The sequence below is a fragment of the Macaca thibetana genome, unplaced genomic scaffold (genome assembly GCF_024542745.1).
Source record: "Macaca thibetana thibetana isolate TM-01 unplaced genomic scaffold, ASM2454274v1 unplaced_scaffolds48, whole genome shotgun sequence".
In the NCBI taxonomy this organism is placed as follows: Eukaryota; Metazoa; Chordata; class Mammalia; order Primates; family Cercopithecidae; genus Macaca; species Macaca thibetana.
This window is the reverse complement of record NW_026088837.1, coordinates 1-13,563: the sequence shown is the minus strand read 5'-3', so window position 1 is coordinate 13,563 and position 13,563 is coordinate 1. Positions and strand designations below refer to the sequence as shown.

Below are 13,563 nucleotides of genomic sequence, written 5' to 3'. Positions count from 1 at the left end.
CACAGATCTGGAGGAGCGACTGTGTATTTATAGTATGAAGATGATGTGTGGACATGTGTCCCCGTGGAGATGAGACTAACAAGGCCTATGACTCTACAGATGTTTCATCTTGGAATGGCTCTGCCAGCTTTCCAGGTCTGCAGAGAGTAAGAATATCACTTGTTCCTCTGATTCATGATCATTGGAACCTCATATATGCTGCATCGTTGGATGGAAATTGGAGTCCCAGAGACAAATCAGGCTCCACCTGCTTCCAGAAGCTCAGATTCCAGGGATGAGAACCCAGTGGAGAACATGTGGGGCTATATGGACATAGTAATGATAACACCGGAAACTTTAGGCAAAAAAAGAGTCACCTAAAGAATGAGGGCAGACACATTTATTTGAAGAGGAGAGATCTACATAGAAATCACAACAAATTTTTATAAGGTTTACTGATGACAGAAGACTGAAAAATCGTCTGAGGGGAAGTGGAACAGCATGAGGGAAGGTGGAACAGCATGAGTCTAAGTGCCGTGTTAAGAGGGAGCCTCTTGTATGTTGGGAATTGTGAGTTCCTCAGTGTGACTGCAGCCTCAAGTAGGACTAGGAAGTAAGCCAGTTAGGTTGGAGAAGTGGGCAGGGGTCAAGTGAAGGGGAGAATTGTAGGCTAAGCAAAGGAGTGCATTTTCTCTCCAGCAGGCAGTGGGAACCGCAGACGTTGGTAAGCAAGACAGAGCCAGCAGATTTGTGGTGTGAGGAAGAGCAATGCTCTAAGATGCAGAGTCGAGATTTCAGATTCCAGCTGCTGGTACATTGGAGCTGTGAAGCTGGTTTTGAGAAAGGGCTGTGGTCTCCCTAGAAGACCCCCTCCAGGCCTGTCTGTGGTGCTCCTGGGCTGGAGACAACGATCTGGGCTCAGCATCTGGAAGCTCTATGTACACGCTGGTATCTGTTGGGGGTCTCTTGGGCCTCTGAGAAGGGCGAGTGATTTTTCCCCGTGTGAAAACGCAGTGATCCAACTGTGCGTATGTCACCTCCTGAGGGTCTGGTTCATCAGAGTCCTGCAGAGAGGGAAATGTTGAGTGAGGGAGGGGACTCACATTCTTCAGGACTATTAGGGAATAAGACTATAACCATGAGGCTGGCCTTAGGAGGACTATCTCCCTGTTCATTGTTCTGTCCCCCACAGGCTCTTGGTCCATTACAGCAGCATCTGTAGGAGACGGAGTCATCAAAACAGCTGGGAGGGCACTTCTGGGTCCTCATTTCATGAGCAGAGCCCAACACACAGCGGGAGACTGTAGGTGCCTGAGGTCCCTCAGCTGCCAACAGCCAGACTCAGACATTCTGTCTCTCTGAGCTGAAGGACCCATCCCATGAAGAGCTGTCAGTTCCCATCCCAGTGATTCTGCCTCCCACTTTCTGCCTGTCATGGAACCTTCTCCTGGATGTCAGTGGCTGCAGGGACATGAGGATACAGTTGAGAATCAGGCAATGGTCTGTGAGCTGAAGGCAGGGACAGGGTGTCTGGTGCTCTCTCTAGAAAGCCCTGCCTCTGTGGCTCCTGCCTTGGGCCAGAGACCATCCTGCCGGTGAGAAACACACACCCGCGTGCTCCCATCCCGCTTCCCCACACGGCCCTGAGGTCTCTGGCCTCTGCTTTGTGAGACTTACTCTTTTTGTCGGAGCACCAGCGACGAAGGAGAAAGAAGAGGAGGATGGTGAAGATGATGGTGGCCACCGAGTACCTAATCACAATAGGCAGGTGTCTGGTGATACCTGGAGGAAGATGGAAATCCAATGAGAAGCTCACCATAGCAGTTCCTCTTTGAGGATTGTCTCTCATTTCTTGGTTGCCAGGCAACCCCATAAAACATCTCTTTAGGACAAGCACCCACGTGGTGGGAGACCCAGCTTTCTCCTGCTTTCTCAGTTATAGTTTTCATAATAACCACGGAATGTGCCGATGAGACACCTGCTATCGTATGGATATTTGACCCCCCGAAGCTTCACTTTGAAATTTAACCCTGAGTGTGGGAGGTTGGGCCAATCGGGAGGTGTTTGGATGATGGGGGTGGATCCATCATGAATAGATTAATGCTGCCCCACACGACAGGGTTAGCACGTTCTCCCTCTATTAGTACTCTGGAGAGTTGGTTCTTAAAAAGAGCTTGGAAGCTCCATCACACCCCGTTTCTCCCTGTCTTGCTGTGTGATCTCGGTGGTCTCTGCACATGTAGGCCCCGTCTCTTCTACCAGAGTAGGAGCAGCCTGAGGCCACAGCCAGAAATAGATGCTGGTGTCCTGCCTCTTGTACACCTTGCAGAACCGTGAGTCAACCAATTTTCTTTTCTGTAGAAGTTACCCAGGCTCAAGTGTTCTTTCACAGCCTCAAAAAGGGACTAAGACGGCAACATCCTGAGATCAGGAGGAACGTCCCAGAACAGCCTGGGCTGTCTTCCTGTTCTTCCCAGAGGAGGACGTCATGCAGTGCTTTAGCTCAGTGCTTCCTGTGGCTCCAGGGTACAAAACCCAGGCAGGGCTGCTTTCTGGGTTCCCCCAGCTGCAGTGCAAATGGGGTGACTCCATATGTCCTGAGCAGCTTTTCTGAGCCTTGGGGGACTGGCTCACACTGAAATGCAGGTTTCTGTTGTCACTTGCTGGTTATCTGTTAGTAATGAACCTGCCTATGTCATGTATTCTCTGTGTGTTCTGTCTCTCTGGAGTGACGGTGAGTGACAGGAACTGGCAGAGCCCCAGGTGCAGTACAGGTGTTTTTACCTCCATTGATACACAGTCTTTACAGTCGGCCACAACCCTCTTGACTCAAACTTTTCTAACGAAAATCAAGATCAAAACAGTGAAGGAACTGTCATATATCAAACAGCCAGGAAATAATGATGAAGGTCGTGAAGAATGCCTTTTTGTGATCTCGGGAGTCCTATATTAGGCTGCTGTTCTACCTGAGAGTCCGGAGGAAGGACAACCCCCTTCCTTCTGCTACAAAAGGTTGGTGCTGGTGCTGGTCTCCGAGTCCAAGGTCTGAACTCCAAAGAGTATTAGTTTTTACCTTCCCACGGTCTGTCTGTGTCTCTTAATGTGATAGGAAGTAGGGGTGAGATGGGGGATTTGGGTGAGGGGGCAAGTTTTATGCCATGAACAGAGAACTTTCTCTATTCCAGGGCCTGTGCTGGTGGGTTCGGGGGCCTTTCATATTTTCCATATGATCTCAGGCTCACAGAAAGCAAACAGGGAAGACGTTTTTGGCTGATTTTCTAATGGATAAGATAAAGGATCAAAGAAGTCATTATAGAGAAACAGAAAAATGATAATTGGGATTGAAGTGCTTTTGTCATTCGTGTATGTTATATTAGATTTATGAGTCTTGTATTTTTATTTTTTGTGATGGAGTCTCACCCTGTCACCCCGGGTGTAGTCCAATGACGCGATCTCAGCTCACTGAAACCTCTGCCTCCCGGGTGGAAGCCATTCTCTTGCTTCAGCCTCCCGAATAGCTGGTATTACAGGCACCTGCCACCACACCCAGCTAGTTTTTGTTTATTTAGTAGAGTTGGGTTTGAGCATGTTGTCCGGGCTGTTCTTGAACTCCTGACCTCAATGGATCCATCCGCCTCAGCCTCCCAAAATGTTGGGTTACTGGTGTGAGCCACCGTTCACAAACTCCTGTGTTACATTATAATAGGTCTCTTCCTTTGCACCACCCCTCATGTATCAATCAGTCCTCTGCCAGGTATTGATTTACATGTAGGAAAAATAAATCTCAGAAAGAAATTAAACAATTAGGAAAAATCAAACCAGGCAAGCCCTCCCTGCGAAGTATTCTACCTCACATAGACATCTTGTATCCATCCACTTCATTCATTTAGTGTCTAAATACACAACACATTTCACCAGTGGGGCGGGAATTGCCTTTTCCACAGTCTCCTAGATTCCAGTTATGCACCTGGGCCTCCCTTATGTTCATGTCAGTCACTATAAATCACATAGGGATTCCTAGTTAGCCTGAGGTGAATCCAAGGGCTGTGTGTATAAAACACACACTCCTTGTCCTCCTTAGTTTCCTGTGTGCCCAGTGTGCTCTTCTCTCTCTCCAGTGGTCTTGTAATTCTCCTCATCTCATTCCCAGCACTTCAGGCAGAGCCTCTTCCTTCCACATAACATTGTTTTCACCTTTGTGCCTTCACAGCTGACTGCTGTGTGTGGAAAATCCTTCCGCCAGTCTTCCAGGGGTTTCAGATCTATTTTTTTCATTAAGATCACAAGTACTATTTGATCAGTGAGAACTTCTCTGTGACCTGAAATCATACACTCAGCATTATCTGTTATTTAGTTTAAATTCTGGTTGGGTGCCGTGGTTCACGCCTATAATCCGAGCACTTTGGGAGGCTGAGGCGGTCGGATTACTTTAGATTGGGAGTTGGGATAGACTGGGCCACATGGTGAAACATCGTCTCTACCAAAAAACTACAAAAAGAATTAGCCAGTTGTGGCGGCAGGTGCCTGTATCCAAGCTACTTGAGAGGCTGAGGCAGAAGAATCACTTGAACCCAGGAGGTGGAGGTTGCAGTGAGCCAAGATCGTGACACTGCACTCCAGTGTACGGGATAGAGCGAGACTCTGTCTTAATAAAAATAAATAAAAAATAAAATAAATAAATAAGTAAATAAATAAATAGGTTTTATGCACAGATATTTCCCAATAGATCAGCCATCTAAAGGTCCACTTGTGCATTCATTTTCTTTCCTCTCGTTTACCCATCTGCCACGTCAGTGTCCCAAGAGCACAGGCCAAATGCATCCTGTTTACTATTTGTGGAAGACAGGAGAATCCACCCCACCCCAAAAATGTCCCTGTCCTAGCCTTCATACCTTGTGAATATGTGATTTTACATGGAGAGGAGGAATGAAGATTGCAGATGGAATTACGGTTGCTAATCAGCTGAACTGAAAAGGAGGGTATCCTGGATGATATTAGGGAGATGATGATGGATTATCTTGGTGAATGCAATATAATCCCAAAGTCCTTAAAAGATGAGAAAGAAGGCAGAGGAACGTTCAGAGAAAGAGGCGTGGACAAGGAAGAAGGGTCTGAGTGATGCCCTGTGAGACGTGACCAGTCTTTGTGGGTTTTGAGGAAGGAGGAAGGGGACCAGGAGCCAAGGACCGTGGGAGCCTCTAGAAACTGGGACATGTGAAGGGCAGATTCTCGCCTGGAACCTTCGGAGGGAAGGCAGCCTTGCTGTCACCTTGATTTTAGCCCAGTGAGGTGCATTTCATCCTTTGAGCTACAGCACTGTAAGATAATTAAAAAGCCGTTTTGTTTTCATCCACCAATTTTGTGGAAATTTGTTATGGCAACAATAGGAAAGGATTCTGACTGCACAGCCTGAGCATGGGGCCATGGCTGAATGAGTCAGTGAGTCGGAGTGTGCGTGCATGAGCTCTGTTCTCTGTTACTCAAGGCTCTTGCTCTGCTGAGTCAGCCAGGGTTGCCTCATGACCAACAGGAGCTCATTCCTTAGCAAGTGGATCTTCTGTAAAACACCTGGCTGTCATTAGATGTTCCTTTCCCTTCCCTCTTTCAAGCCCCCAGGAATTTATCCTCCAGTTAGGAATGCAGGGAGAACAAACACTGCATTTTTCCTGAGAAGGATGTCAGATTTGCAATCATTCTTCCAGCATGTAGGAGGTCTCAACTGCAGAAGATTAGAGACTAAGAGACTTCACTGAGCCCTGTGCTGGGCCAAGATCCCTTTTGCTTTTGGAGTGTCTGGAGTTCAGAGAGATGGTGGAAGACAGGCCCACAGTCAGAGCTGGGAGGTGCTGAGCCAAGGCTTGTATCCAAGGCTTCCACCTCCCCAGGTTTCCAAAAGTAGAGATTAGAGGGATTCTTTACTCACTGGTTTTGCAGCTTGGTTCAGTGGGTGAAGGCCAACTACTTGAAGGGTTTCCTAGAATAGAGACAGAAGAGAGGTGAGGAAATGAGGGTGCCTGTCCTCTACTCAAGGGAAATCTTTGAGGTTGGTTCACGGCGAACACTCTGTTATCCAACACTGGGCTCTGGGTGTCCTGGGATCCTCTTCTCCACAATTTTTGTATGTGTTGCCCATTGTCTCGAGAGTTTAAGATATATAGAGAAAATAGGAACATCACATTACCTGACTTAAAAATATGTTACACAGCTGTAGTAAACAAAACAGCATGATGTTGGCATAAAGAAAAGTGCATAGAACAATGGAGTAAAATGAAGAACACAGATATAATCTATACGTCTACATTCAACGGCTCTTTTTTTTTTTTTTTTTCGAGATGGAATCTTGCTCTGTCACCCAGGCTGGAGTGCAGAGGTGCAATCTCGGCTCACAGTAACCTCTCTCTCCTGAATTCAAGCAATTCTCTTGCCTCATACTCTCGAGTAGTGGTATGACAGGAGCTGACCACCATACTCTGCTAACTTTTGTACTTTTAGTGGAGACAGGGTTTTACTATGTTGGCCTGGCGGGCCTCGAACTCCTGGTCTCAGGTGATCCACCCACCTTGGCCTCTGAAAGTGCTGGGACTGCAGGTGTGAGCCACCATGCCCAGCCAATCCAATGCATTTTGACAAAAGTGTCAAGAACCGACAATCAGGAAAGGACAGTCTTTTTAATAAACGATGTGGGGAAAACGGGTTATCTGCATGGAGGGAACGAAACTGCACCTCTACCTCTCACTATTCACAAAAGTCAAATCCAAATGGATTATTTAATCTTGAACCTATGTAACACATAGAAGAAAATACTGGGGAAATGCTTCAGGACATTTGTCTGAGAAAAGACATTTTGTTTAAAACCTCAAAAACACAAGGAATCAAAGCAAAAAACAGACCACAGGGATTACATCAAACTAAGCAGCTTCTGCACTGCAAAACAAGCAACCAACAAAGTGAAGAGACAACCCACAGAATGGGAGAAAATATTTGCAAACTATGGGTCTGAGTCGGGATTTATAACTAGAAATATAAGAAGCTCACGTAACGCAATAAAGCAATTAATTTAACTAAAAAATGAGCGAAAGACATGAACAGACATTTCTCCACAAAGAAAACATATAAATGGCCATCATGTGTATGAAACACTGTTTAGTATCACTCATTATCAGAGAAATACAAATTAAAATCACAATGATATAAAATTGTTAACCAAAATATGGGTAAAATATTTCACTAATAATCAAATAAAATGGTGTTTGTTTTAAAAAAAAAAAAAATAAAATTACAATGAATTTTCATCTCACCCCATTAAAATGGCTTTTATCTGCAAGACAGGGAAACAGATGCTGGCAAGATGGTAGAGAAAGGAGAATCCTGGTACCCTGTTTGTAGGAAGGTAAATTAGTACAGCCATTATGCAGAAAAGTATGGAAGTTCTTTAAGAAACTAAAAAGAGGCTGGGCATGGTGGCTCATGCCTGTAATCCCAGCAGTTTCGGAGAGTGAGGCGGGCACCTGGCTTGAGGTCAGGAGCTTGAGAGCAGCCTGGCCAACATGGGGAAACCCTGTATGTACTAAAAAATATGAAAGGTAGCTAGGCGTTGTGGTGTGCACCTGTAATCCCAGCTCCCAGGGAGGCTGAGGCAGAAGAATCATTTGATTCCAGGAGGCCTCTGCCCCCCGGGAGGTTGCAATGAGCCTAGATTGTGTCATTTGCACTCCAGCCTGGGCTACAGAGGAAAGCTCTGCCTCAAAAACAAAAACAAAACAAAAACCAAACAAACGACTAAAAAGAGAATTTTCATAGTATTCACAAATTCACTACTGGGTTTACATCCAAAGGAAAGGACTTCAGTGTATGGAAGTTCTATCTGCACTCCCATGACTGTTCCAGCACAGTTCACAGTAGCTAAGATGTGGAGTCCACCTACCTGCCCATCAGTGGGTGAACGGATAGAGAGAATGTAGTACATACACACAGTGGAGAAAACTCATTCATAGAGACAGTAACATCCTGACATTTGCAGTTACATGGATGGAACCGGAGCTCATTACAAAGATTCCCATTTCTCACCCTTATGCAGGAGCTCTAATGTGGATCTCAAGAAGGTAGAGAGTAAAATGGTAGCTACCAGAGGCCAGGAAGGGAATGGTGGAGGGTAAAAACAACACAAAACAAAAACCAGAACAGAATATAAATGTGTTTATGACCACTAGACTTTACACTTAAAAATGGTAAAGGTGGTCAGTTTTATAGGTATATTTAACCTCAACAAATATTTTTTCAAATGAAAAGAACAGGGTGTAAGGGTTGCTGGTGATGCTATCTCTGTGTGGGTGAGAGGCCGGGATGGGCTTCTGGGAAATGAGTAAGGTTGAGGGGCTGAGGGATCCTCTGATCTCCCCAAACTGAGCCCAGTCTCCCTCCTCTGGGTCTGTCCTGACCAGTTTCTCCATCTGCCTGGGTGTCTGGAGCCCTGACCGCGGACCACCACGCAGGCCACGCAGGAGGGTTTGGAGGTGCCCTCTCTGCCATCCTGCCTCCTGATCCCGCCCTCACACCGAAGCTTGGTCTTCTCTCTGAACCTGTCCATGCTTCTCTCCATCATCAGCAGCAAGTTCCTCAGCTATGGCTCTGGGATCATAAGACATGGGACAGGCATGGGGTTTCCTCACCTGTGACAGAAACGTGCAGTGGGTCACTCGGGTCTGACCACTTGTAGGGTGCGGTACGGAAAGAACCGAAGCATCTGTAGGTTCCTCCGTGGGTGGCAGGGCCCAGAGGGAAGTCGGCCTGGAATGTTCCATTGACGCTTGGCACTGCAGAGAGACTAAGTTCACGAGCCTCCCCCTCCCTGGATAGATGGTACATGTCAAACGAGTTCTGGGAGCTGCAGGACAAGGTCACGTTCTCTCCTGCCTGAACCGTGGGGCCCGGCTGGGCTGAGAGAGAAGGTTTCTCATATAGACCTGGAAGGAGAAGAGGCAGTTTCTTCAGGGAGGTTCTTCCCTGTCACAGCTCCCCTCACATCTGAGCTGAGAACTCACTCCTCTGATCTATGACCTAATGCTCTCTGTCTCTCACCCTCCACCCCATCTCTCTTCACGTCTATTTCCTCCTTCCACTTTCTCTGTCTCTCTAGGTCTCTGACCTCACTTCCCCAGCCTGAGGTGTGTTTTCCCTTTTTGTATTGTTTTCTTCTCTCTGATCCTCCTTGGATTGTTGACTTGATCTTCCTTTTTCTTTAATTCTGAGTTTCTCACTTTCTGTCTTGTTCATAACCTTCTGCACATTTCTATCTGTTATCTATCGATAGATATATCTATCTGCCACCTGTCAATCTATCAATTATCTATCTGTAATCTATACCTATGTATCATGTATCTCTCTCTCTATCAGTTGTCTGTCTCTCTATCTATCCACCATCTACTATTATCTATATGTATGTATCATCTGTCTATTCCCTCTCTCTCTGTCTGCCTCTCTGTCTCTATGTATCATCTACGTATCTATGTACCTATCTATGTGTCTATCTACCTATCTGTCTATCGATCCATTTATCTATCTATCTATCTATCTATGTAATCTATCATCATCTCTATGTATCATCTATCAATCGCCGTCTAAGTATCTATAACCCATCCACTACCTATCATCTGCCTATTTATCATCTATCTATATCTATCTACCCATCTACCATCTGTCTCTCTCCATCTCCTTGTCTTTCTCTGCCTCTCAGTCTCTCTAGTTCTATTTGGAATCTCTGCAATCCATCCCCACATCTTTATCTATCTCTGTCTTTGTGCCCCTCCCTCAGGGTTCTGATTTTGGAGCTTTTCTCTGCTCCCTTCCATCACTCTCTCCACTCCTCTGCCCTCTCTTCTGTCTCTTTATGTGTCTGTGAGTCTCTCAGTCCCCTTCCTCTGGCTCATTCTCTGTGTGTTTATGTCTTTGCTTTTTGATGTTCCTGATTTCTCTCTGTGTCTCTCAGTAATCGATCATATGTAGGATTACGTGGAATATGAGCCTCAGAATCCAGTGTGGGGACCCCAAGTACACACAGTATACAGGGGTTGGTGTTCTGGGGCCATGATATCCTGGGATGATGACTGTCCACTGCACGGAAGGCAGAGGTGTCAGAACAAACACGGCATCTATAGGTGCCACAAGGTCTGAGGCCACAGGGGCTGACTCAGGACAGAAATATGGGTGTCCTTGGGTTCTGGTAGAAACGCTTTGTGGAGGTAAAACAGAAATGAAATTTCTAACCTTTGCCAAGTCTCTGAGCAAAGTCAGCACAGAAGGACGACTCTCTCTGGGGCATGTCTGTCTGTCTGCGTGTCCCCTTTAACTCTTTCTCTCTTTTCTACCTCCCTGTATGGCCCCTGTGTCTGTCCTCTGTTATGACACCTGGTCTGTACTTGTGTCTCCTGTTTCTCTGTCTCTGTTGGTACAGACCTCGCCAAGTCAGTCTCTCTCCATAAGAATCCCACACTCATCTTCCTCATGACAACCCGGGGCTTCCAAGTCCTAGATCATTCACTCTGTGTCCCAGTGACAATGAGAAGAATGTCCGGACACTCTCACCTGTGATCACGATGTTTAGGGGGTCACTGGGAGCTGACAACACATAGGGGGAGTGAGTGACAGAACCGTAGCATCTGAAGGTCTCTGCAAGGTCAGACGTCATGGAATTGATGGAGTAGTTGGCCTGGGAACCCCCACCATGGAGCTCTCCAACAAGGTGCAAGGGCTCCTCAAAGGTCACCTCACTGTGCAGAAAGAAGTGCTCAAACACGGTATCTGAGGAACATTGTAGGGTGACCGTCTCTCCTGATTTCACCAGGGGACCTGGGAGGGCCAGGAGGGAAGGTTTTCTGTGGACTCCTAGAAAGAGAGGTTGTGAGTTTAGAAGGCGTCTCCCTTTGTCATCATATCCATGGCACCTGGAATGAGTGAGGGTTCCCCTCCCCGCTGTCTGTCTCTCTCCTCCCTCTCTGTGTCCCTCTGTCTTTTATCCCCTGGTGCAGGTCCCTCCATCTGTGTCCCTCCCTCTTCTCTGTCTGTCTCTAGTAGCCTCGGACGCCCTTCCCACTGGGCTCATCCTCATCTCTTAGGCTGCTGTATCTGTTTCCCACTAATCTCTTTCCTGCTGTCTATGTGGGGGTGGAAGAGGAACCACGGCCAGCTGCATGTCCAGGCTCTTAGCAGCCTGGTTCAACCTGTTGGACAAACTGGAGTCCCTGGCAGGAGGTATGAACTGATCAGTAAGGCAGGCACCAGCGTCCAAACCCCCTGTTCCTGGTGGGGATTGGGAGCCTCTCCTGCCATGCCTGTGCCTTCTCCATGGCCTCAGCTTCCACAGGGTGGCTCCTGGTGCTGGTTCGAGGAGCATCGACCCCTCCCTATGTGGATGGAGCCTGGTGGTGGCATCAGCGTCCCGCCCCTCCTGATCTCGGGGTTGCCAACCTTCTCCTTGTTTGGTTTCTTTAATTAATTGATTAATTAATTAATTTTTGACACAGAGTTGACTTTTTCACCCAGGCTGGAGTGTAGTGGTGTGGTCTTGGCTCACTGCAACTGCTACCTCCCGGATTCAAGAGATTGAATCCAGTCGTTGGTTTACTCGCGCCCACCACCATACCCGGCTATGGTTGTTTGGTTTCTTAACTTGTCCTTGACCATGTTCCTGTGTTGGTTTCCTGTTGCTGTGGCAGAAAATTATCACAAACATGGTGGCAGGAGAGAATACACTGACCCCTTCCACTTTTAGAGTCAGAAATTGGATCCAGTTCTCCCTGTGCTAAGATCAAGGCATCTACAGAACTGTGTTCCCTCTGGAGACTCAGCGGAGCGGTTCTCTTGACTTCTCCAGCCCGTAGAGGCCACCTGCCATTATGGCTCGTGGCCTTCCTCCACCTTCAAAGCCCACAGTGGCTGATGGAGTCTCCCACGACGCTGCTCTAATCCCCACTCTCCTCCTCCTCCTCCTCTCGTTTGGTGCCTTGTGATTCCACTGAGCCCAGTGGGACAGTCCAGGCCGTCTCCCCATCTCAAGGTCAACTCACAACAATCTGAGCTCCATCTTCCCCTTCAGTCCCCTGCCCTATAGCATAAAGAGTCACAGGCTCCAGGGATTAGAACGTAGCCATATTGTGGACAGTTATTTTCCCATCACAGCACCCATTTCCCTGTATTCAATCCCCCTTTACCCCAAAGACAGTCAGGTCCTGGGTGATGGGACCCTGGTGGACACCCCCAGCAGAAGCTCTGGGATTCAGGAGGTGTGACAAGGAGAAGCCCAGACAGGAGCCCTCTGACCTGTGACCATGATCGCCAGGGGGTCACTGAATGCCGACCATTCAGTGGGGGAGTGCGGGTATGAACCCCGACATCTGTAGGTCCCTGCGTCTGCCGGAGTCACAGGGCCCATGAGGAAGCTCTCCTGGAATATTCTGCTGTGGAAGACGGGAACGTGGCTTCTGTCGTCTTTGTACAGAGTGAAGTTGGTAAAGTTGTTAAGTCCATCACGATAGTGACACCGAAGAGTCACGTGTCGTCCCTGAGGCACCAGAGCGCTGGGCCGGGCAGACAGGAAGGTCTTGTCCTGACCACCTGGGGGAGAAGGAGGCGCCGCCTTAGAGAGGAGGATGTGGAGCCGCCCCTCCCTCCCTGTGCTCAGAAGATTCTTCCCCTTTCCATGTTTCTAAGGCTCCTACCACACCTGGGTGTCCAGGGCTACAGGAAGGACCCATCCCACATAGACATGGCGTCTCCCTACAACAAAGGTGTCAGCTGAGAACTTTGAACAAGTGCTGAATAAGGGACTCTTACTAGATTTTAACACTGCAAGATGACTCACATAAAACAACACAAAGTAGACACGGCATGGAGGGCATGTCCTTTGTGAATGGAATATCAGCCAGTGCATGAACTGAGCCCCCATCAGAAGATTTGGAATGTCAGGGTCATGGCTGTGGTTTCCCCACCTCTTCTGGTAGAATGACAGCAGCCACACTGCAGCCCTGACCGTCATGGAAACACTGGAGGGTGTGAGTTACACCTTTGTCCTCAGAGGACCTGCTGTTCCTAGCACTGCTTCCCTCCCTTCCTCAGTCGCTGACACCACTTCCTCCCTGCACACCTCAGCTTGGAGCACCCCGAGCTCACCCCGGTCTTCACAGTGCTTGACTCGGCCAAGGGTAAGAAAGGCCAGAGAGGACGAGGTCAGAAGTGTGAGCCGAGCACCTCAGGGTCCCCCCTTCTTATTGTATGAGAGACTGTCTGACAGGACTTCCCTCCTGTTTCAGGAAAATCCTCTTAGGTGGGGAGATGACACCCTAAGGTTTGGGGAAGGACTCACCCGTGTGTGGACAGGCCGTCTGGACCAAGAAGAACCCTGGAAAGAAAGATCATGATGGATGATCCATTGCAGGCAAACCAGGGCCTCCCCTGCTGCCCCCACTGGGCTGTGCGTCTGGGCAGCCAGGCCCTTTCTGGGCTGAAGGTAAACTCACCCTGGCTGCCTACCTGCCCCCGCAGCAGGGATCTCAGCTGTGCAGAGACCCAGCCTCCTGATCCAGATCTGCA

At 48.1% G+C, this 13,563-nt stretch overlaps 1 pseudogene; it reads right to left on the bottom strand.

Moving 5' to 3' along the window:
- Nucleotides 1-745: 745 nt before the first annotated feature.
- Nucleotides 746-13,385, bottom strand: LOC126947276 (killer cell immunoglobulin-like receptor 3DL2; annotated as a pseudogene).
- Between the last annotated feature and the right edge of the window lie 178 nt (nt 13,386-13,563).